This window comes from Pelmatolapia mariae, linkage group LG14 (assembly GCF_036321145.2).
Source record: "Pelmatolapia mariae isolate MD_Pm_ZW linkage group LG14, Pm_UMD_F_2, whole genome shotgun sequence".
Lineage (NCBI taxonomy): Eukaryota > Metazoa > Chordata > Actinopteri > Cichliformes > Cichlidae > Pelmatolapia > Pelmatolapia mariae.
Genome location: NC_086239.1, coordinates 1,137,271 through 1,160,805, shown reverse-complemented (window position 1 = coordinate 1,160,805; position 23,535 = coordinate 1,137,271). Strand labels below are relative to the sequence as shown.

At 40.0% G+C, this 23,535-nt stretch overlaps 1 long non-coding RNA gene across 6 annotated transcripts; it reads right to left on the bottom strand.

The window, feature by feature from the left end:
* Positions 1-506: 506 nt before the first annotated feature.
* On the bottom strand, positions 507-5,695 carry LOC134641664 (uncharacterized). Of its 6 annotated transcripts, XR_010095550.1 has the most exons (9): positions 5,318-5,691; positions 3,264-3,458; positions 3,052-3,165; positions 2,693-2,897; positions 2,453-2,575; positions 1,826-1,987; positions 1,452-1,576; positions 1,246-1,347; positions 507-1,103 (listed from the first exon to the last, which is right to left on the bottom strand). It is a non-coding gene; the product is annotated as an uncharacterized LOC134641664 (long non-coding RNA). The 6 variants fall into 6 exon arrangements; XR_010095553.1 differs by having other exon boundaries at positions 2,449-2,575; positions 2,693-3,165; positions 5,318-5,695; XR_010095549.1 differs by having other exon boundaries at positions 2,693-3,165; positions 5,318-5,693.
* Between the last annotated feature and the right edge of the window lie 17,840 nt (positions 5,696-23,535).

Below are 23,535 nucleotides of genomic sequence, written 5' to 3'. Positions count from 1 at the left end.
CCAAACTGACCAGAAACTTGCTTGTCAGACTCTCACAGCACAGGATCAGACTCACTGTGCATGACGGCTCAGGCCAATAATGTTTGTTAGATTGTCAGTTGTTTAGTATACTTCTGTACAGTTAGGGTCACCATCTCTATTTCAGTATAATTAATATGCAGAAAACACTAAAAGTTGATTGTCTTCCAATATTCTAGCATAATTAAAAAACCTTGACTTTGTTAGTACATATTGTAACAGTCCTAATGCCAATATGATTCTTCATAACTCCTGCTTTGAAATACTGAGCTTTAAAATTTACCTGATGAAAGATAATTTACAGTGGCAGTCTGTCAGGATAATTCTGACTATAAGATCAATGTATTAATCTGAATCCTTCTGAAATGTGCAGTGAATGAATGTTGATGCAACTCACTGTGAGAAAGCTGTTAATAAAATGAATCTGTGACACATGCAACACATTCACAGAGGAAGAGGACACAAAGGGAGGAGACGCAGAGGCTGTGTTAAAGTCAGAAATCCAAATCTTTAGTCAAAAACAGGCGGCGGTTACAAACAGGAAGACAAGCAGTCCATCAAACAGTCTACAGGGTCAAACATACAGAGAATTCAAACAGCAGTAAAAAATAACTGGACACTGAAAAACTTAAAGCAATGTGTGATGCAATAAAAGGAAGCAGCGCAGTATATTCACTGAATTACAAAATTACTAAAAGAGAAAAATGACGATTTCTAAGGTTTGTTTTCTAAATGCAGGTAGAGTGTGGCTGGTAAAGATGGAAACATACAGAATGTAAACTGTGTGAGTTTGGTGAACTTTGTTAGTAACAAATGAGGTAAAAAAACCCAAAAAACAACCCAAAACAGACAAAACACAGAAAGAGGCTCTCAGTATTCATTAATAATTAGAAAGCATCTAAACATTCTGGTCGTGGATTTGTACAGTATTAGTTCCGATTATAATCATCATGATCAATGTCGAGGTCCTGAGGTGGGCGGGGCTGTCTCTGGTGATGTCACCATGAAGGAACAGCATCTGGCACCTGTTGGTGAAACAGCCCAGTACTGGTTTAGTTTCCTCTCCAGCTGTTTGACATTTGACACTTCAACATTAAGGGGAAGAAGAAGAAACAGTGTTAGGTCAGGTGACCACATGGTTTCTAAAAAAACTGACAGGAAGTAACCAGGCCGTTAGAAATGGATATCATGTGTTTATAGTTACTGTAGTTAGGTAACTCTACTTACCAAAAGCAAAGCTGCTGAATGTTGCAGGAACATGCTCATGTGTGGTGGTCATTCAGTGCTGCTCCGGCAGGTTAGACAGTCCAAGACTGACATCCTGCCCATCTGAGAGTTTGAAAACACACATGCAAAGATTTAATTGTATTACAGTCAAAGTTGGATGTTCGATTTTGTCCTTTAGAAATGTTTGTGTATTTGAAAGCACTAACATTTAGGGATGACTCGGATCGTCTCTCTCTAAGAGTATCTCCTTTAAAGGGGAGACAAGTGTGTCCACTGATCCACGTCACTTTACCTGGATGATGACTCCTCTCTCCCTCACCCAGAAACACTCCTAAAATAACCAAGCAAATAAATAATACCGAAGATTTACTCACATTACAAAAACATCAAAAACATCTCCCTTTGATTCCATTCCTCCATTCCTGCTAAACATCAGGCAACAAATGTCCCAGTAAATCACAGTAAAATGTAAAGCACATATTTTCTCTGCTTTGTCTAACCTCTGCAGAGCCTCTGTCAAGAAAAACATATCTGTAAGCATAAAACAAATATACATTTCATAACACGTCACTGGACAAACCTCGGTCAGTTGATTTCCTCTGTGCAGTGCAGACGAGCATCAGTCAGCAAGTCAAGGTGGTGAGATGGACTGGTGCCCTTGGTGACTCTGCTAGTTCTTCTGAGGAAACACCACCGTCTCTCCACACCGTCACCATCTGTGAGCACAAACTTCTGCTCTGCTCTGCCAGCATGTAGGAAATCACATATCACACACACAAGGGTGAAGAAACATTAGAGCTCAACTTTGGATACTTTAGATCTAAACAGAGTAGTCAAAATAGCTCTTAGTCTCAGCAATCAGACAAACAATGATACCATACTGATTCTGTATGAATACAATATGGTATTTTCAATACAGGTGTCAAATTAATGTATTAAAACTAATACAGATATATGTATATATATTTTTGATAAATTAGTTTGCTAAATTAGAATATATTTTTATTTATTTAACAATTGCAACTGAAAGAAATTAAATATTGAACAAAAATATATTGTCACATTCTGCATTCTCAAATACAAATTTCACAAAGTAAATTTTTGATTAACAGAAAAAATATGAATTACAAAAAATAATTGTATATTATTAAAATATTATGCAACCGTGACCAAAGTCAGAATCATCATTACAGTATTGTGGACTTACTGCTTGGCTCACAGTGATAAACTTCAGGGGAGATCATGATGACAGACAACTGTAAACAACACTCTGAAGTCAAGCTTCTTTTCTTGTTTCTGTGACCTCAGCACGCTGACAGACTTGAAGTTGCTAAAGATTTTAAAAAGTGATAATTATAGGGAAGAAACTTCTCTTTTTCATCCGTTTAATCAAACATTTGATGCCTCAGCTGTCTCAGTCCTATGGCATTCTGCAACTACAACTAACCTGAGGAGGCTTGGATTTGGCTGCAGGTGCCCTTGTACATCCTTCTCAGCAGCACACATGTGGGTACCATTTAATCATACTTCGTCCTGAGCTTTGCTTCATCACAAGACTAAAGGTGGCATCCCGTGTCACGGTCTTATCATCATCCAATTGGAGAAGAAACATTTACGGTCATCCTGGTTTTGTTTTCGATCCTGCAAAAAGACTGAGGACAACAAAGCCCAGAGAACACGAGATACACAACATCCAACATTCAGACTCAACAGCCTCCATAAATGAAGAGCACCAGGTTGGTTCAGTTATACTAGATATAAGCATAATTCACATTACTGTGTATGAATAATAATCAAGAGACAAACTTTGAAGATGCAGAGCATGATGTCCCATCATCAGTCTGCAAACAAATATCCACCAGGCTTCTTTGTTGGCAGAGGTGATGATTCTCCCATCAGGGATCAGTAGTGTGTATTAACCTGTGGTATAAGCAGCAGTCAGTGAAATGTTACTGTTTCAGATAAGAAATCTAGCACATAAAAGTCAAGATGGGAGGGATCTCTACAAACTGACTTACCTCTGCAAGTGTGAGGCTGTTCCTCCAGCTTCAACAAAAATCTGACTCTCCAGTCACAGACAAACAAAAAACTCCAGCTGGGAGATAGAAAACGCTGCCTGGGTCTTGCTGGATGTTGCTGGTCAGAGTCCACACATTAGCAGAGTGCTGCTTGGTCCCACTGACCCATGTGGACAGCGACTGTGGAGAACTGTTCTGGCAAATGGAAAAGAGAATTAAAATGACAAAAAGCCAAACCGGATTTCCACAAAGACTCTCTTAGAATCAGCAATCAAAAAATCATTGGTTCATATTACAATTAAATATGAACAGGCTCCTTAAATGTAAGCAGTTAAGATCTGATTTGATTTACATCCTTCACACAGCACATTTGTCCAGGCTGTCAGGTAAACATAGAATTAATCTCAGGTAACATGACTCACAGTAGAGATTCAGTAAGAAAGATTGCTAGCTCTAATATTATTACCACACCAACAGCTCAGATTTCTAGAAGTATTTAAACAAATGTCAGTCTATCGATTCATTTTCTTCTGAATATTCAATTCAGGTTCACAGTGGGAGGGTGGGGGGTATCGTGGAAGTTTGTAAATAAAGTCTGCAACACAGAAAGAGCTGTGATCAAGCTATTTATTACTGCGCGCAGGAGAGCCAACACACATCAAACATCACAGTTCACAATCATGTCAGTTCTGCCACAGAAGTCGTGCTCCTACTCCTTTATGCATTCCAAGGAAGAGAGAGGAAGTTACAAACTGATCATACCACACTTCACGCGCCTCGCTATGAAACCTAACGGATCAATGGTTGAGCTGTTTTGTGCCCTTGGTCTTATCAGCACCTGTAAAGGGAATTGTTTTCTCAAACTGCTGACGCTGAAGTAAGTTCATCTAGTTTTAGAAACTTTCACTGAACAGTCTATAACAGTGTCACAACTAAGCATATGCATAAGCACTTAAATACCTTAAATGAGAATAATAGAAAATTTCTATTACAGGAGCTAGAGCCTGTCCCAGTAGTCACAGGTAGAGCACACCTGGACAGGTACCAGTCTGTCAGAGGACTAACAGAGAGACAGACATCAGAGTAACAAATCTATTTAAAATTAATGTAAGCTTGCTACAGCTGTATGTATGAACATGTGTTTCTGTGCTCACAGTCCACCTCTCAGGAACCTGCAGTTCATTTTAAGTCTACTTTAAACAGACCTCACAAAAGGCTGATGTGGCTGGATCAGTAGTCTGATTTAAGTACGATACCTTTGGCCAGGGATTAATCTGGTACATCGCTTCACTGCAGTCTTACATATTATCCCCACACCTGAATAAAAAATATTGATATTTACAAATAACAGATTCAGCTGATGCAGCCTGACTCAATCTGATTCCAGATGTTCAGCACACACAGAGACACAGAGGTACTGTTTAAAGTTTAGTGTTAACCTGAGTCACTGATCATTTACAGTATTACAGAGTCTGGCAGTCTTTGCATGATGTCCACGTCACTGTAAGTTTCTAGCTGACTCTCAGGTGTGACAGGTGTGCCAGCAGGAAAGAGTAATAAGAACCTGCATCCTGAGGTTTGTCCTGCAGGATTAAAAGAGCCAGGCTTTGTTCACACAGCTAGGATTGTATTTTACACTGACCCTGGGTCAGTATAAGTATCATACAGTTTGAACGAAGCACTGAAACTTGCACATATTCATTACAGATGCACTGAAGCTAATCTGGATATTTACTGTCAATCTGTGGCTGCGATTAATCACTTTACTGGAAACTTTATTAAGTAGTAACTTCATCAGTCATGACAGAAGCTAATATTTCTGTGCTAACATCGTTTAAACAGTAACAGCTTTACTACAATATAAGCTAACGTTTACACCGTAACTTTAAGCTAGCACCATAAAGACGGTAAAACACGTAATAATATCTACAAATGCATCTTAAAGCTGTTATATTAGCACTCGGTGTATTACTAACATAACCACATTAACATTATTGACACTCGCTGACTTTTAATAGTCATTCTATAAATGCTGTCCGTTTAAATGGTCTTACCTGTAACACTGCTGTATCCACCGGATTCCAGCCAGAGTGGATTCTGGAATCTTCCACGCTCCTGTTAGTGATCCTCCATCTGGATGGATGATAACAACCTTCTGAACAATCTAGCAGGTGGATGGCCCACATCTATGGGACTGATTTCTGCTAATAACGCCCATTGTATGGACTGATAACAGCCGAAGCGGGTGAATAAAGTCACCCGGTCGCTAGCTGTGCCATTACCCAGCATACACCTCTCCCTCCATAAATGCAATAAACGATACAAAAGTAATGGCCTATAATTAATTTATCTGCTGTATCTGCTGTTTCTCAGGTAGTTGTTTACATTATATAATATATTGTGTTCAGTACACGTCACTATGTGATTTTGGAAATCTGTAAATATACGAACAGCAGGCTCTTCCGCGGAAATCTCTTGTCGTCAATAAGCAACGATTAGGGATCAGTATAGTATTCAATAGGAGGACCCTGCACGTCAATTCTCGACGCCAGGGGGGTACCCTGCGCGTCGATAAGTGAAGCAGAGGGAGCCTGACCATGCGTCACACATTTGACGAGTTGGGAGTGAGAACGTGTTGCAGAATTCTGTCTCAATTATAACGGACCTGAGTGCTTCAATAATTAGCATAGTTTTATGCTTTTGCATTCTAGTGTGTGCGTGTGACATCATTGGTTCCTTCTTCTTTTCCTCATTATCCGGTCTTTAAGTGATGTCGTGATGAATACTGCTTCCGGGCCCAAGCTACTCTGCGTTTAATAAGGCTTTTGTGTATTTAACATGTTTTAATCCTTTGTATCTTGTTCTATTTAATCTCAACAAGCCCCTAAAAACAGTCAGTGATCACTATCGGCCTAGGTTATTTTCTTGCTAACCAGAAGGCTATGGCGCACAGGAACGCGCACTCAGAACTGGATCGCAACAAAGCAAACGTACTCGCTTTCGAGAGTATGTTTGCTGATAGTAATGCCATATGATTCAGCTAATACACCGACACCGAGATCACTGACCAGCTCATTCCTTTGGGATTCCTTTGGGTGGCGCTGTCACTTGGTGTTTCGCTGGCTCTGCGGTAGAGTATCACTTCCTGTTCCTGCTCAAACACAGTGGTGTTTCTGAGTAGCTTTTCTACTTAGCAATTTAATTGAAATCTTTTGATACATCCCTTTTTCATAGTATAATCTTAACGTGCTTCATCTGAATCACCCTTTCTGTGTGCTCACTACCTAATTTATAGCCAAAGTATTCACTCACTGTCTCTTTACTGTTTCGCTAGCTTAGCTTAGCTCGTAGCTGACTCGTTAGCACCATGGCTACTTCACCTGTCCCTGTTGCACTTTCCTGCTCATTGTGTCAGATGTTTAGTTACTCCTCGGCCTCCTTTAGCAGTAATGATACCTGTAACAAATGTAGCATATTTGCAGCTCTGGAGGCCAGGATTACTGAATTGGAGACTCGGCTTCGCACCCTTCATTCACCCGTAGCTAGTCAGGCCCCTGTAGCTGGTGCAGCCGAAGATAGCGTAGGCCCCGCTAGCTGTTCCCCGGCAGACCCCAAGCAGCTGGGGAACGAGGGCGGTTGGGTGACGGTGAGGAGGAAGCATAGTCTTAAACTGAAGCCCCAGGTACACCACCAACCTGTTCATGTGTCTAACCGTTTTTCCCCACTCGGCGACACACCCGCCGGGGGTCAAACTCTGGTAATTGGTGATTCTGTTCTCAGACATGTGAAGCTAGAGACACCGGCAACCATAGTCAATTGCCTTCCAGGGGCCAGAGCAGGCGACATTGAGGGAAATTTAAAACTGCTGGCTAAGGGTAAACGTAAATACAGTAAGATCATAATTCACGTCGGCAGTAATGACACCCGGTTACGCCAATCGGAGGTCACTAAAATCAATATTGAATCGGTGTGCAACTTTGCCAAAACAATGTCGGACTCTGTAGTTTTCTCTGGTCCCCTCCCCAATCAGACCAGGAGTGACATGTTTAGCCGCATGTTCTCCTTAAATTGCTGGCTGTCTGAGTGGTGTCCAAGAAACGATGTGGGCTTCATAGATAATTGGCAAACCTTCTGGAGGAAACCTGGTCTTGTTAGGAGAGACGGCATCCATCCCACTTTGGATGGAGCAGCTCTCATTTCTAGAAATATGGACCAATTTATTAAACCCCCCAAAATATGACTATCCAGAGTTGGGACCAGGAAGCAGAGTTGCAGTCTTACACGCCTCTCTGCAGCTTCTCTCCTCCCGCTACCCCCCCAAAAAACCATCTCCATTGAGACTGTGTCAGCTCCCAAACAGACAAAAAACAAACCAAAAACCAGCAATAAAAAACTTAAACATAAAAAATCAAAAAGAAAGAACAATACAGAATCCACATCTGAACCAAAGAGTAAAACAGTGAAATGTGGATTATTAAATATTAGGTCTCTCTCCTCCAAGTCTCTGTTAGTACATGACTTAATAATTGACCAACAAATCGATTTACTCTGCCTTACAGAAACCTGGTTGCAGCAGGATGATTATGTTAGTTTAAATGAATCAACACCCCCGAATCATTCTAACTACCAGAAACCTCGAAGCACAGGCCGAGGGGGCGGTGTGGCAGCAATTTTTCACACCAGTCTATTAATTAACGAAAGACCAAGACAGACTTTTAATTCATTTGAAAGCCTGATGCTTAGCCTTGTCCAACCCAGCTGTAAAACTCAGAAACCAGTCTTACTTGTTATCATCTATCGTCCACCTGGGCCTTACACAGAGTTTCTCTCTGATTTCTCAGACTTTTTATCTGATTTAGTGCTCAACTCAGATAAAATAATTATTGTGGGTGATTTTAACATCCATGTAGATGCTAAAAATGACAGCCTCAAAATTGCATTTAATCTGTTATTAGACTCAATTGGCTTCTCTCAAAATGTAAAAGAACCCACCCACCACTTTAATCACACTCTAGATCTTGTTTTAACATATGGCATAGAAACTGAACATTTAACAGTGTTTCCTGAAAACCCTCTGCTGTCTGATCATTTCCTGATAACATTTACATTTACAATAATTGATTACACAGCAGTGGAGAGTAGACTTTATCAAACTAGATGTCTTTCTGATAGTGCTGTAACTAAGTTTAAGAATATAATCCACCCACTGTTATCATCTTCAATGCCCTGTACCAACATAGAGCAGGGCAGCTATCTGAACGCTACTCCAACAGAGGTCGATTATCTTGTTAATAATTTTACCTCCTCACTACGTACGACTCTGGATACTGTAGCTCCAGTGAAAACTAAGGTCTCAAATCAGAAGTACCTGACTCCGTGGTATAATTCTCAAACACGTAGCCTAAAGCAGATAACTCGTAAGCTGGAGAGGAAATGGCGTGTCACAAATTTAGAGGATCATCATTTAGCCTGGAGAAATAGTTTGCTGCTTTATAAGAAAGCCCTCCGCAAAGCCAGAACATCTTACTATTCGTCACTGATTGAAGAAAATAAGAACAACCCCAGGTTTCTCTTCAGCACTGTAGCCAGGCTGACAAAAAGTCAGAGCTCTACTGAGCCAACAATCCCTTTAACGTTAACTAGTAATGACTTCATGAACTTCTTCAGAAATAAAATTTTTATCATTAGAGAAAAAATTACCAATAATCATCCCACAGATGTAATATCGTCTACAGCTACTTTTAGTACCATTGATGTTAAGTTAGACTCTTTTTCTCCAATCGATCTTTCTGAGTTAACTTCAATAATTACTTCCTCCAAACCATCAACGTGTCTTTTAGACCCCATTCCTACAAAACTGCTCAAAGAAGTCCTGCCATTAATTAATTCTTCAATCTTAAATATGATCAATCTATCTCTAATAATTGGCTATGTACCACAGGCCTTCAAGGTGGCTGTAGTTAAACCCTTACTTAAAAAGCAATCTCTAGACCCAGCTGTCTTAGCTAATTATAGGCCAATCTCCAACCTTCCTTTCATATCAAAAATCCTTGAAAGAGTAGTTGTCAAACAGCTAACAGATCATCTGCAGAGGAATGGCTTATTTGAAGAGTTTCAGTCAGGTTTCAGAGCTCATCACAGCACAGAAACAGCTTTAGTGAAGGTTACAAATGATCTTCTTATGGCCTCTGACAGTGGACTCATCTCTGTGCTTGTCCTGCTAGACCTCAGTGCAGCGTTTGATACTGTCGACCATAATATCCTATTAGAGCGATTAGAACATGCTGTAGGTATTACAGGTACTGCACTGCAGTGGTTTGTATCATATCTATCTAATAGACTCCAATTTGTTCAAGTAAATGGAGAGTCTTCTTCACATGCTGAGGTTAATTATGGAGTTCCACAGGGTTCAGTGCTAGGACCAATTCTATTTACATTATACATGCTTCCCCTAGGTAGCATCATTAGAAGACATAGCATAAATTTTCACTGCTATGCAGATGATACGCAGCTCTATCTATCCATGAAGCCAGGTAACACACACCAATTAGTTAAACTGCAGGAATGTCTTAAAGACATAAAGACCTGGATGGCCGCTAACTTCCTGCTTCTTAATTCAGATAAAACTGAGGTTATTGTACTCGGCCCTGAAAATCTTAGAAATATGGTATCTAAGCAGATCCTTACTCTGGATGGCATTACCTTGGCCTCCAGTAATGCTGTGAGGAACCTTGGAGTCATTTTTGACCAGGACATGTCCTTCAAGGCACATATTAAACAAATATGTAAGACTGCTTTCTTCCATTTGCGCAACATCTCTAAAATTAGAAATATCCTGTCTCAGAGTGATGCTGAAAAACTAGTTCATGCCTTCATTACTTCCAGGCTGGACTACTGTAACTCATTATTATCAGGATGTCCTAAAAACTCCCTGAAAAGTCTTCAGTTAATCCAAAATGCTGCAGCAAGAGTACTGACAGGGACTAGAAAGAGAGAGCATATTTCTCCTGTTTTGGCTTCCCTTCATTGGCTTCCTGTTAAATCCAGAATTGAATTCAAAATCCTGCTCCTCACATACAAGGTCTTAAATAATCAGGCCCCATCTTATCTTAATGACCTTGTAGTACCATATCACCCTATTAGAGCACTTCGCTCTCGCTCTGCAGGCTTACTTGTTGTTCCTAGAGTATTTAAAAGTAGAATGGGAGGGAGAGCCTTCAGTTTTCAGGCCCCTCTTCTGTGGAACCAGCTTCCAGTTTGGATTCAGGAGACAGACACTATCTCTACTTTCAAGGTTAGGCTTAAAACTTTCCTTTTTGCTAAAGCATATAGTTAGGGCTGGACCAGGTGACCCTGAATCCTCCCTTAGTTATGCTGCAATAGACATAGGCTGCCGGGGATTCCCATGATGCATTGAGTTTTTCCTTTCCAGTCACCTTCTCACTCACTATGTGTTAATAGACCTCTCTGCATCGAATCATATCTGTTATTAATCTCTGTCTCTCTTCCACAGCATGTCTTTCATCCTGTTTTCCTTCTTTCACCCCAACCGGTCGCAGCAGATGGCCGCCCCTCCCTGAGCCTGGTTCTGCCGGAGGTTTCTTCCTGTTAAAAGGGAGTTTTTCCTTCCCACTGTCGCCAAAGTGCTTGCTCATAGGGGGTCATATGATATGATTGTTGGGTTTTTCTCTGTATTTATTATTGTGCTATCTACTGTACAATATAAAGCGCCTTGAGGCGACTTTTGTTGTGATTTGGCGCTATATAAATAAAATTGAATTGAATTGAATTGAATTGAATAACACAAGGATTTAATCATTTGTGAAGCCACGCTGAAAATACTCAGCAATTTGTGCATTCATGACTGGCTGTAATACTGGTAGCTTAGCTGTGGCATTTGTAGCTGAGAGGTTCAGCTTCCTGGTAACAAGGAAATGACATCATTCATGTAGAACACTGATTTGCATTGCTAACTCGAAATTTCAAGTTACTTTTCTCAAAATTTTGAGTAAATAACTTGAAATATTGAGTTATGGATCCTTTTCGGACTTCCATTGACGACTTATTTCTGAAACCTGAGATTTTGTTTTTCTGAGACCTGACTTCTGAGACCTGACAGCTTTTTGTCTGAGACCTAACGGCTTTTTTCCTGAGACCTGACTTTTTTTTCTGAGACCTGACAGCTTTTTTCCTGAGACCTGACTTTTTTTTCTGAGACCTGACAGCTTTTTTCCTGAGACCTGACTTTTTTTTCTGAGACCTGACGGCTTTTTTCCTGAGACCTGACGGATTTTTTCTGTGACCTGAGACCTGACGGCTTTTTTCCTGAGACCTCATGGCTTTTTTCCTGAAACGTGAGGATGTCCTAAAATGTACACCGTACTAGTGGAAAAAAGTTAGCGTTCATCCTCCAGCTTCACTGTTTATATTATGCTAACATAGCTGTGCCGCTAGCGATAACACAGCACATCATTATATATCACCTAGCCCAACTTAAGTAACCCTACAAATGTCACTGCTGTTTACTTTCCTGTTTTCATTTATGTCGGAAGTGATAGCAGATTTGTATGTCTTAAATTGTTTAATTTGTTTGTCCCTCAGTCAAAACATGGTATATTATATTTAGATGGAAACTAGCGAGCTAACTCCCTGCTAACTTCTAACTCTGTTAAATTTAATAAATTCTGTTTTCATGGATGCCTGGATGTTAAACTTAATTGTTACACCTGGTTAAGCAGCAACGCTGATCATCATTACACGTGAAAGGATTTAGACAGTTTAACTCTCAGTGATGCCGCAGTGATCGTGTGACTTAGGGACCTGCAGCGGAGTTTGGGCCCAGGCACAGCTAATGACGTCAGACCTAAAGACCGGATTGCCACCCCCTCGTATTGCCACAGTAACATGGATACAGTGGCTAATACTGACACTGGAAACAGTTGTGATTCTAGAATCAAACCTTTAAGGAGGCTCAACCCCAATCATAATGTCAGTTTCACAAATGACAGAAAAGACATGTCTAATAATCAATGTCAATAGAAGACAATGATAAAGGCCATTGCCATTCTATTTGTTTTTTTAAGTGACATGTTCCTATTGCTCACACTCTCTGTCCTCATCTCAGTCTTTGTGATTTCACCCAAAAGGTAAAAGTAACAGAGAATTTACAACCCATTAAAGTTTATACCAATATTCTGATTAAATATGGAACTGTCACCCAGTGGATATTTTCTCTGGTTGTGCAGGAAAATCCCAGTAGATCGTCACATGAAATCTTTAACCCTAGAACACTATCGCTGGGTGATTTACACCCGAGCAAATACATTTACATGATTTCTCTCTCCTGCAGCTGTTTGCGTGTCGGGGAGCCTGTGCCTTCACCAGGGAAGTCTCAAATTTCCCAGGAATGGGTGGACCAAAGACCAGCTTTCCAGAGTCATTATTTTGTTTTAGGAGGTTTTTTTTTTCATTTTGTTAGACATGGCACAGTTGAAAGTAAAAGAAGACCACTCTAATTTGTCATGTGTTGTCATATTTTGATATATTTGATTACTTTTTATTGTTTATATTATATCAGGTAAAAATCACCCGGCATTAGTGATTGTGTTACTATTTATAGCGATAGTGTTCTAGGGTTAAGTTAATCCTGTCTGGAACCATCAGCCTGCCATGTTCAAAATCATTTGAGTCGCCTTTCCTTCCCATTGTGATCCTCAGTTTGAACTTCAGCACCTCTTGTGTCTATGTCTATTTGCCTTAATGCATTAATCACATATTTGCATTAGCATACCATCAGGTGTACCTAATAAAGCGGATGGTGAGTGTATACTGTATGGTATGTTTGAGCATTGTCATGCTGAAAAATGCAGCTGTTTCCAGTCAGACGCTTTACAGACAGCACTGCATGGTGGATTTAAATCTGATGGCACTTTTTCATTCATAATGCCATCATTTTGACCTATGCCAAGTTTTAGGCTAGTAGGGTCATGGTCCTGGGTCATTTGACCCAGTGTTTTGAGTTCTTGTGATTTCATGTCATATTGTATTACGGTTTATGTTCATTAAGAGTTAGTCTTGAGATAAATTTAATTTGCCTAGGTTGCCCTGTTTTAGCTCCTTGTTTATTAGGTTCCCCTTGTCTTTGCCCTCTGTGTCCCTCTCTGTGTGTCGCTGTTTATGTGTGTGCTCTTGTGTCTTCTTTCCCTTTTCTATTTCCATGGCAGTTTGGCTTTGACGGAGGCGGTTGCATCTTTCTCCCTCTCCCTCATCTTATCTTTCCGCTTGGCTTCTCATATCCTTGTCTAGTCTCGTCTAACTTTAACCCTCAGAGAGTCTCTCAGTCTTGTTCTCTAAAACGTAAAGAATATAGATTTGATAAACTGGTCCCTCAGTGTAATTGACACCCTTTTCTCAATGCCCGATTGTCCTGGAGGGATGTTCCCTACCGGATACACGATGGATGGTTGGCAGCATTGGCGCGTGGTTTGCCTGGCGGGACTGTTGATTGAGGACATGGAAGATTTATACCTATTCGGAACCATGATAACAGGTTCTTCCTGATCCGAGCTGGCTCAGCCCTGGCTTATCGAAGATTAAAGAAAGCGGTTACGGCTGTCAAAACCCCACAAGGCTGGCCGGTATGAGCGAAGCGATGGGAGAAGCTGTGAGTACTCAGACTGTGCTTATTGAATGCAACATGGAAAAGATCTTGGAGAAGCTCATGGCTCTTGGGAAATTGGAGACCCGGTGACCAGTGATGGACATTCGACCGTAAAATTGGATGTAGCTTGTTCACACTAAACCCAAACAACCATCATTTTTTGCTTGTGGCTACCCATGTTGCTGCTATAAGGCTGGCTGAAACAACAAATTCTTCTCCTTGATAACGGGACTGCTTTGACTCTCGGTGCTACACCCTTCAAAACCACCTAGGTCGGCTGGAGGGCTGTTTACTTTCGCCTGACTGGGTGAAGGACACTCTCTCAGTTGAACTCAGGATACACATACACATGCAAACACACAGACACAGATACAAGATACTCCTCTGTATCTTTCATTTCATGCCTCCCCTGCCTGTCATGCTTATAACATGTTTCCCCAGACTGTCATGTCTCTGCTCTCGCTCCCTCGCTTCCTTGCTCTCTCGCGCTCTCTCTCTCTGTCTCGTCTCTGTTAACTGTTCCTGCGTCCCCCTCGTTGTCTCAGGGGCGTAGATTTGGTTTTGGCATTGGTGGGGACGGATGATTCAACCTCCGAACCCTGCCCTGTTTCTTTTTTCCCCTTTTTGTCTTTGCTTCTTGATAAAAAAAAAAAAAGGAGAAATATACTACCCTACATATCCTATTCTACGTGCCTTTAAACCATTTAAAATTACAATTCATAGTTTTATATATGAATTATATAATGTTAAATTACTATTAAACAAATGACTAAGTATTTTAGACTTTAGTTTACTTCAACCATATTCCATATAAATCAGGTATCACACAAAAATAAAAATAGCTTCAAATACAGTCATGACAATAAAAGAATATGACTTTAAGGACTTAACAACATTACCTCAGTTATAGTACACCATCATCTCTGATACATTAGCACTAAGGGAACACTGAATGACCTGGTGGTTTTTGTCCATAAAACTACTCATCTAAGATTACCACAAAGTAAAAGATCTCTCAGCAAAATTATGCAACATTTTAGGCACTATTGCCCCGATCAAATCAGTGAGCTGGGATGTTTTATTCTAAACATGAACTACTGTTACAGCAACAGACATGGACTACTGGTGCCCCACACAACAACTCAATGTCCACTATGTGAAGGAGCCAAACACATGCCTTCTCCTCTGGTTAACTGAGATAAACTGCTGGCATATTTGTTTTACATCTATACTGTCCAGTCTCTCCTGGTGGACATGGCATACAGCAGCATTGTTTAATCTCATTTGAGTCATTGTTGACCTTAGCCATCTTTTTAGTCTTCTGAGAGCACTGAAGCTTCTTTCAGCCTCAGTACATGTGTTTTATCCTCAGATTAAAATTATTATTCTGTGCTTGATGTGCCTCACCTTTGGCCCTGGCTCTTCCCCTCTGACTGCACTAGGACATATTGCTACCTGATAAAATAACACATTGATTCGTGCCATATAAAAAGTGAGACATGTCAATTCAGATTCTTTGTCAAACATACACTAATGAATCAATTTACATCAGCCGCCTAACAGTTGTCATGATAATAAATACTAGTTAATCTATAGCACCAGATCATCAGTCAGTCACCTGTGACCTCGCCTCTTCACCTCTGTCTGAGCTACAACATGGCAGAGCTGCCTCTGTCACCTGATAAATAACAGTGAGACACTCCACATACATGCAGTCACACATGTGCTTCAAATACAGTCATGAACCATCATCATCATCCAATTTCACCTGTGATCTTGTATCACCGTTACTCTCTGAGCTTTGTGTTGGTTCTTCTGTCAGCTGACAAATAGGACATACATGACAATAAGAATAAAATGTGTAGCTGCTTCAGTGTTTCTGTCACTTTGTGCAGATCTTGACTCATCAGTAAGGTTTGTAGGGTGAGTGCATTTTTAAAACAATTTGTGCAAACTGCACTACAAGGTGGAATATTTGCAAAATCATGACTACCTCATGATATTTTGTCTCAAAAATTAACCCTATGAATATATTAGTACCATTAGGATGAAATTATTGTGTCACCAACATTTTAACGTTAAACATATAATTTTAACGGCCTCTGTAAACTAATATCCTGGCTTGCTCGAGGCTCCGTCTTCTCTGACAGTTTCAATCAAAATTAGAAATGCTGCTCTGAGAGACTGCGATAACTAATAGTGCTGCCTGTTGTGCAGTTAGTTTCCAAAACACGTTATTCATGGTTACATACAATTTTAGACTGACGTGGACCAAAGCCTAGCATAGCCTGTAACGTTATTATGATGGACACATTTTATGAGTGAACTTGACTTTAAGTAACTTACAGGTTTCTTTGAAAAATACTTTCTTATATCCAGGTTCTTCCTCTTTGCTGCCATCCTCCTCTCCTCCTCGCAGTGCAGGCTTGCCGCTGCTAAAACTAAACAGAGCTCCCTGAAAGGCACAGCCAATCACATTGGCCATATTTGTCACATGAGGTAGGAGAGAACGTAATTTAACTCTTTCCACACCGCTGGGTGAATGAGACGTTGACAGATCGGGGGGGTTTTTTCCTTTCTATCGGGTTTGTTTTTCTTTACTCGCAGAGATCAAATTATTGGTGGGGACAATTCAATAATCGCTGGATATTGGTGGGGACATGTCCCTTCCGTCCATGCCAAATCGATGCCCTTGCGTTGTCTCCTCCCGTTATCTCCTTAATCTGTCTCATTTCCCCAAGTGTTCTTTGCTCTCAGTTCCCATGTCATGTTGTGAGTTAGTCTGTGTCTTAGTGTTTCCTGTTTTATTTTGCGCTCCATGTTCAGTGTGTTTAGTTTTGCTTCTTCTGTCTCGTTGTGTCTGATTTTTCTCAGCTGTGTTCCCTGTGTGTTTCCTGTTCCCTCGTCATTCCTGGTGTATTTAAGCCCTCTGTTTCCCTCTGTCCGGTGTTGTGTTTTCCCTCATAGCTGTGTGTTTCTCTGTGAGTTTAGTTTTGAATTTCTCCTGATCTAGCATTGTATTTATCTTTCCATCCAGCAATAGAGCTGTGTTTTGAGTTAAGGTCCTGAACACAGTCCAAAACATTCAATAAGCCACACCACTGTCTACTGTCTGTCTGCTGTTTACCACCATAGCCAAGTAGCTAAAAGAACGTAAACAGAAGTTTTCCCAATCCCTGCTAAGGAATGTTATCATGTTTCAGGATACATGTCGTACATAATACCTGCCATTATCCAATGACACATCTGCTTACATTTATCTTTTGCTTGTTTCGCCTCTTCTTTTCTAAACTGAGGACTTGATGGCTTTGACCTATTCTTCTCCTTCTTCCATTGGTGTTAATTTTGCATTCCAGTATCAACACCAATCCCCCAACCTGAGAATCACCACAACATTTCACACAAACATTTTCACACGAAATCATTCATACATAATGGGTTTGGATTGAAAATATTATGAATGAAATGTGCTCTATTTGGAAGCAGTTCCAGTTAAAGGATCGATGTGTTTTTAAGAGATGCTGCTAGCTCAAAGTGTCTAAAGATACCATTTAAAACTGGTGCTAGAATGACTGATATGTGCACTGGCTCACACCTCGAGTTAGCTGGTTGCTTTTTTTCAAATTTTTGAATGTGTATTGGGATTTCTCTTTAATGTATTGTCTTGATGAAAATGCTTTGATGTCACTTAGTTTTAGTGCGTCTGGTCCTGACTTACGTGTGTCCTCATGGATGGGAAATAAAGGTGTTGAGTTTTAACTGTTCATTGTGTCTGCAGGCTTAACAAATTTCCACCACAAATGATTAATAGGTCAGCGTGATGTTGATTCAAGAGGAAATCTACTTTTATAAGGGGGTGTCACAGTAGCAGTTCACATTTTGTCACAGTTTTCCACCACATGCCCTTTCTTACACAAATCACTGGAGGATTTGTCTCCTGAAATCACACTAGGGCGTGCTTGCTTATTAGGCAAATGCATAAAACACTACACCATGGAGCTACTAAGATTAAAAAGAAAAAAGCCCTCTTTTGAGGTTCACCTGAAAGCCCCATGGTTTAAAGGTGTTTTCAGTATTTTTATGAGCTTATGTAATGGAAAAAAGGTATATTTAATGGTAAATATTCATAGAGTAATTCCAATTCCAACAAACTGAAAATACAGTTGATCCACGCTCTCTGAACAGCTTTCTCCTGTGATGGAAATACTTCTTGCACCCAAGTAGGATGTGCCGGACTGTTTCAATGCTCTTATAGTCACTTTTGCCATCTGATTATATAGGGCTTTGGAGTTGACATCATGCCGCAATGCATTGTGGGAGCGCGGCACCATTTTAGCAGGTCACGAATCAAAACAAACACTCTGTGTTGGAAGGAAGATTGCTACGAACCATACTTAAAAGCAGCTCAAAAGAAAAAAGACGTTATAGAGACAGATTGCGTCCGGATGCAAAGAGACGGTACTTGCAAAAAATAGTGTGCATTGGAAATGTGGACCCGTATGAAATAACGGCAGTGGAGTAGAAACCCTGAAGACCAACCGCTATTGATGTAGCCTGATATATTTTCGTACCTCGTCTGTGGAGTCAGCGCATACACGGCGAACCAATTTCGTAATTATAAATGTGTGGAGGCGCACATCCACCAAGGATTGGGTACAAGATTTGGCTATTTTTAAGTTGTGAATTCGCCGTCATTAGGTAAGTCAGCTTCAGTACTGCGAGTAAAATGCGTTTGATTTTCCCCCGAACATTCAGATTACTGCAAGCATAAATTCATTCATGAGGGGGAAATTACAGTGAGAACATATGGAGGCTCTGTTAGATGGATAACATAGTGAGTTCAGTGCATTGATGTGATTTATGGTAATGATTTAGTCATTCTCTATGGTTAAAGAAATTGCACTAATTAATTCATATTTATTATAAATAATCCTAATTATACATTTTGCTTCCGTGTTTATGTGCTGTGTAACTAAAAATATATTCTATTTTAGTTTTATACATTGATCAATGACCTGCAGAATCTCTTTATCATATTAAGTGATTCATAATTGTCACTTAAAGTCGAACTTTATGCTTTCTCCATCTTGAAAGTGATTACATGCTTGCATTACATACATTAGGTTCATTTTTTGCAGGCGGGTTTCTGAAAGAGAACAGGCAGGTTTAGAATACAACATGCAGCGTTCTATAGATGGATACATAAAAAGATAAAAAATTGCATGTATGTGATACATTTATAAACACTTTATTTGTTACATTTGTGATAAATGGATTTGAAAGTAGATTAAAAAAACATTTGTGTCGGCCTTAGCTCATTAAAGTTCTTGTCTTTAAATGAACTTTGTCTGTGTGTGTTTCAGGTACTGCACTCTCAAAGACTGAATGAACCAGCATTGCAAGTACTCTTTGCATTCGGACGCAATCTGTTTCTATACCGTCCTTTTTCCTTCCAACGCAGAGTGTTTGTTTTGATTCGTGGCCTGCTAAAATGGTGCCGCGCTCCCACAATGCATTGCGGCGTGACGTCAACTCCAAAGCCCTTCCTGTCAGAGTAAGGGAAACCCCCATCCTGAGCCCATAGCTGTCACGTCTCAGTCCGTAACAACAACTGAGTCTCTTCTCTTGCCAAAGAACCTTTTTTTGTTCTATATTGAAATGCATGCCTTCTTTTGTCTTCACTTTCCAACATGCCTTTCCAATGTTTCATTTATTAACTTTTCATGAATTCTGATGAACCATACTGCAGAAAAAATCCATCATAAAATCCCTCATATGCCTCATTTTTTGGCAAATAATCCGCTCCATTGGCTTCCTCTGCTGGACGTGATGGAACTCGTATAAATCACAGCCTGTTCTGTCTGTTTATTTATTTATTTTGTTTCACACATGGTACAGCAGTAATTCATTTCCTATACACGACCTTCCTTTCAATTAAAGTAACACTGTTTCCATGCATGAAAAGGAGCAGGAAGAAGAATAAATTCTTATTGACACCTGCCCCCTATCTGTGACAATACAAGTAGGCAACCAAAATTACACTCTGACAATATTCTGCACATAACAAAACAAAACAAACCAAACAGAACAATATACTCAACAATGAGCAATACCACTAAATATCAAACTAAAAGGATAATTTTTTCTACAATTAAATTCTGTTATTTTCAGCTTCTTCATATTGGTTTATCATTTTATTCTTATAGCAGATTTTAAATTGAGAAACATTTGTACAACCCTTAAGATGATCATGGAGAGAATTCCAGTTTCTTATGCATATGACCGTTGGACATATTTGCCTTTGTGTGGTTCGAGCAAACCGATGCTTAAAGTAAAACTTCCTTCTGCCGTCCCCATTTTCTGAACACAATACAAATAAACTTTGTAACTTAAGAGGTAGTGTTTTATTTTTTGCCCTAAACATAATAATTAATGTCTGTAATTTCACTATATCTTCTAGTTTTAATAATTTCGATTTTATAAACAAACTATTAGTGTGTTCTCTATATTTAACATTATGCATAACTCGAAGCGCTCTCTCTGTAATAAGTATAATGGTTTCATATTGGTCACGTATGTATTCCCCCATACTTCAACACAATAACTCAGATAGGGTAGAAATAATGAAAAATATAATATTCTCATTGTCTTGTAATCTAATATATATCTAACATTACCCATGATATAAATACTTTTAGCCAACTTTTTTTTAACATGTTTAATATGAGATTTCCATGTTAACTTGTCATCCACTATTACACCCAGAAAACGGAATTCTGTCACTCTTTCAATTAATAGTCCCTCTATAGATAATACTATCTCTTCCTCCTTTGCTCGGTTTCCGAATATCATAAACTTAGTTTTTTCCAAATTCAGTGATAACTTATTTACGTCAAACCATTTTTTAATTTTTTTGTTCTGTGTGGTGTTGTAAAATATTTTTAATAACAAGTCTGATCTGGATTTGAAATTTAGTTCCTTAATTGTGAACAATGGTGCTTTTAAATCACTGCACATGAGTGAATGAGTTTGCACTTCGTCCTGAATCCACCAGCGAGCCTCTCTCATTTCATATATACTAAAAACCACTCTGCTGCTCTCTGGCAAGGAATGGTGGTGGTAGATATCACTTTAAATACTGCATTGATTTCTGATAGAAGAGACCACGCCCACCACTTCATTTACACAGACACGTCAGAGAGAGAAAGTGAGAGAGGACAGAAGGGAGCGTGATACTGTCGAAGTGGTCAGCTTCTGGGCTGACAGTGAGTTAAAAACCGGTAAACTCTGAGTAACTTTCAGAAAGCCTGGACAACTACTTGCCAGGACCACTTTAAAAATTATAAGAACGTTTGTGACTCATTTGAAGCGAAACATAAAGACTCCACTCAAGACTTTTGCACTAAATTTAGAGGCAGTAAGCAGTACATAAATTCAATCAAGTTACATTTCGACGTGAACTGGCTTGAGACCAGAGAAAATGAAACAAGAAATCGGATTTTTGTTTCACTTAATCTCGATTCCTTCCTTTTTTACTTCCGCCCTTAGACTTGAAAGCCCCCGCCCTGCTCTCCGTCTCTCACACAGTGTGAGAAAGTGTGACGCTGTAACGCGTTGAGGCAAAGTGACATATGAAGGCACAGTAAAGGGGTGAGGTGCAGTTTTCCCCTCCTACAAACGGGCTCATTTCTCTGCCATTCAAAGGGAAGTAAGTGCAGACCTTCCGAGGACAAAGAAAACTTCTGCAGGGTTTCAAAGCATCTCCAAAGGTATGTGATGGTTATATTTATGGTTGAAGCTGCAAACGTGACTGGAAGGCGTCCGGTCACAGTCGTGGCGAAACTTAAATATGAATGTTTTAGTGTTTTTTTACTCTGAGCTCCGTGACCGATAAACAGGAACGTCACGAACCTTTCGCTGTCTAAATTCGGACTGTTAGCTGAGGTTAATAGCGGACCACGAAACATTCAGACACATGTCGAATAAAAAAGCATTTTTGGGGGAGCGGAGGGTTATAACACTGACCCAAAGTGAACGAATCCTAAACAGGCTGAAGTTTGCTGAAAGCCGACTTTATGGGTGAACTTTTGTGTGGCATTATGGGTCATCGGGCTCGGTATAACAGGCTGTTAACACGCCTTTATCTTCTGTGATGCTACGACACGCGTGAACAACCCCCGAGGAGCCTGAGGAATGACCTGAATGTGTTCTGTTATATAGCTGTAACACCGGGCGTCTGATGACTGCAGCGCTCTCACTTTTGTCCACCTCTGAGGGCAGAGGTGGGCGTGACCACTGTGGGTTGGCACTAGCAGAGGTAGATATGGAATGGGAGTGGGCTTGAATATACTCAGATGGAAAACATGATAAGGTGATAAAGTCTGACATATTTCTCTTCTCAGTGTAGTCTTATTTGGCAGCGGTTAGAACAGAGGGGTTTCGTCAGGACAAGTAGGGCAAACAGTACTTGCCCTGTCAAATCTAAACATAGATATAAATTAATGCAACAAAGGGATTTAGGGCCACATTTAGAACACATATTATCGATCATTTTGTGAATAAAGTTGTAAGTCTATTTCAAGAACAAAGTCCAAATGTGGAGATCACAGTTGTTCTAAGACAAACAGCCACGGCTGCTGTACCCTCCACAAAAAGCCTTGTATAGATGAGTTAGTGAAACAAATTGATCCATCTTGTGATACAACATGCATCTTCTTTATTACACGAGGGTTTAAGCATCAGTATCCTTGCATCTGTCCATTACCAGCCCTTTCATTTTGTACAAATCCAGCCAACTTTTCCAAATTTGTGTGCTTATTCCTTCTGAGAAGACGGCAGCTCTGACCATGTCTGGTCTAAAAACCAGGCAAGTTTGAGCAGCTGCTCAGATTAGCATCTATGAGAATAACTGAATGTAATATGTTTAACCAGCGTTTAATCCCCTGTAGAGGCACTACTCAAGCCTTTTAATTTAGCATTTATTTCTTTTTTTAATTAATATATTTTAATATACTTATTCTCCTTTAGTCTCAGCTGACTGCAGGTTTCCCCAATTTTTAAACAGCCCATTTGTATAAATACTGAAACTAGTTAGCTCACAGCACATTGTTAGTCAGTGGGCTGGTTTCAGTCATTATGTAAGTGTCCTGTTTATAAGGTTGGGGAAACCTGCAGTCAGCTAAGACTGAAGAGGTCACCTGGATGTGTGACGAAATGTTTCTCCCGCTGAAAGCGTTACATCCAGAGAACAGAATCAACCTTTTGGGGATGGTGTTTTATTGCTTTCTTTCGTCTCTGTTTGACTCTCTGTACCAGTGGATTAGACCCCTATAGTTGTTTATTTTGGCATCGCCAAGGCTAACTTGGAGTGGACTTGAAATTCAGGATAATAAGAGGACAGGCGTGCCTCATTGTCTGAATAAAACCACTAAGTGTTTGAACTTTGTGAAAGCTCTCTGATTCCACTTTCACTTCTTACAATTGATACCAAATACTTTAGTCCATCCTGCACTGACCTGGCCTTTACAGCACAGCTGATTTATTCTATCATGGTGACGGCTAATGCACATTAATGACTTAGCACAACTTAACACCTGCTCATCCTGTGGCCTG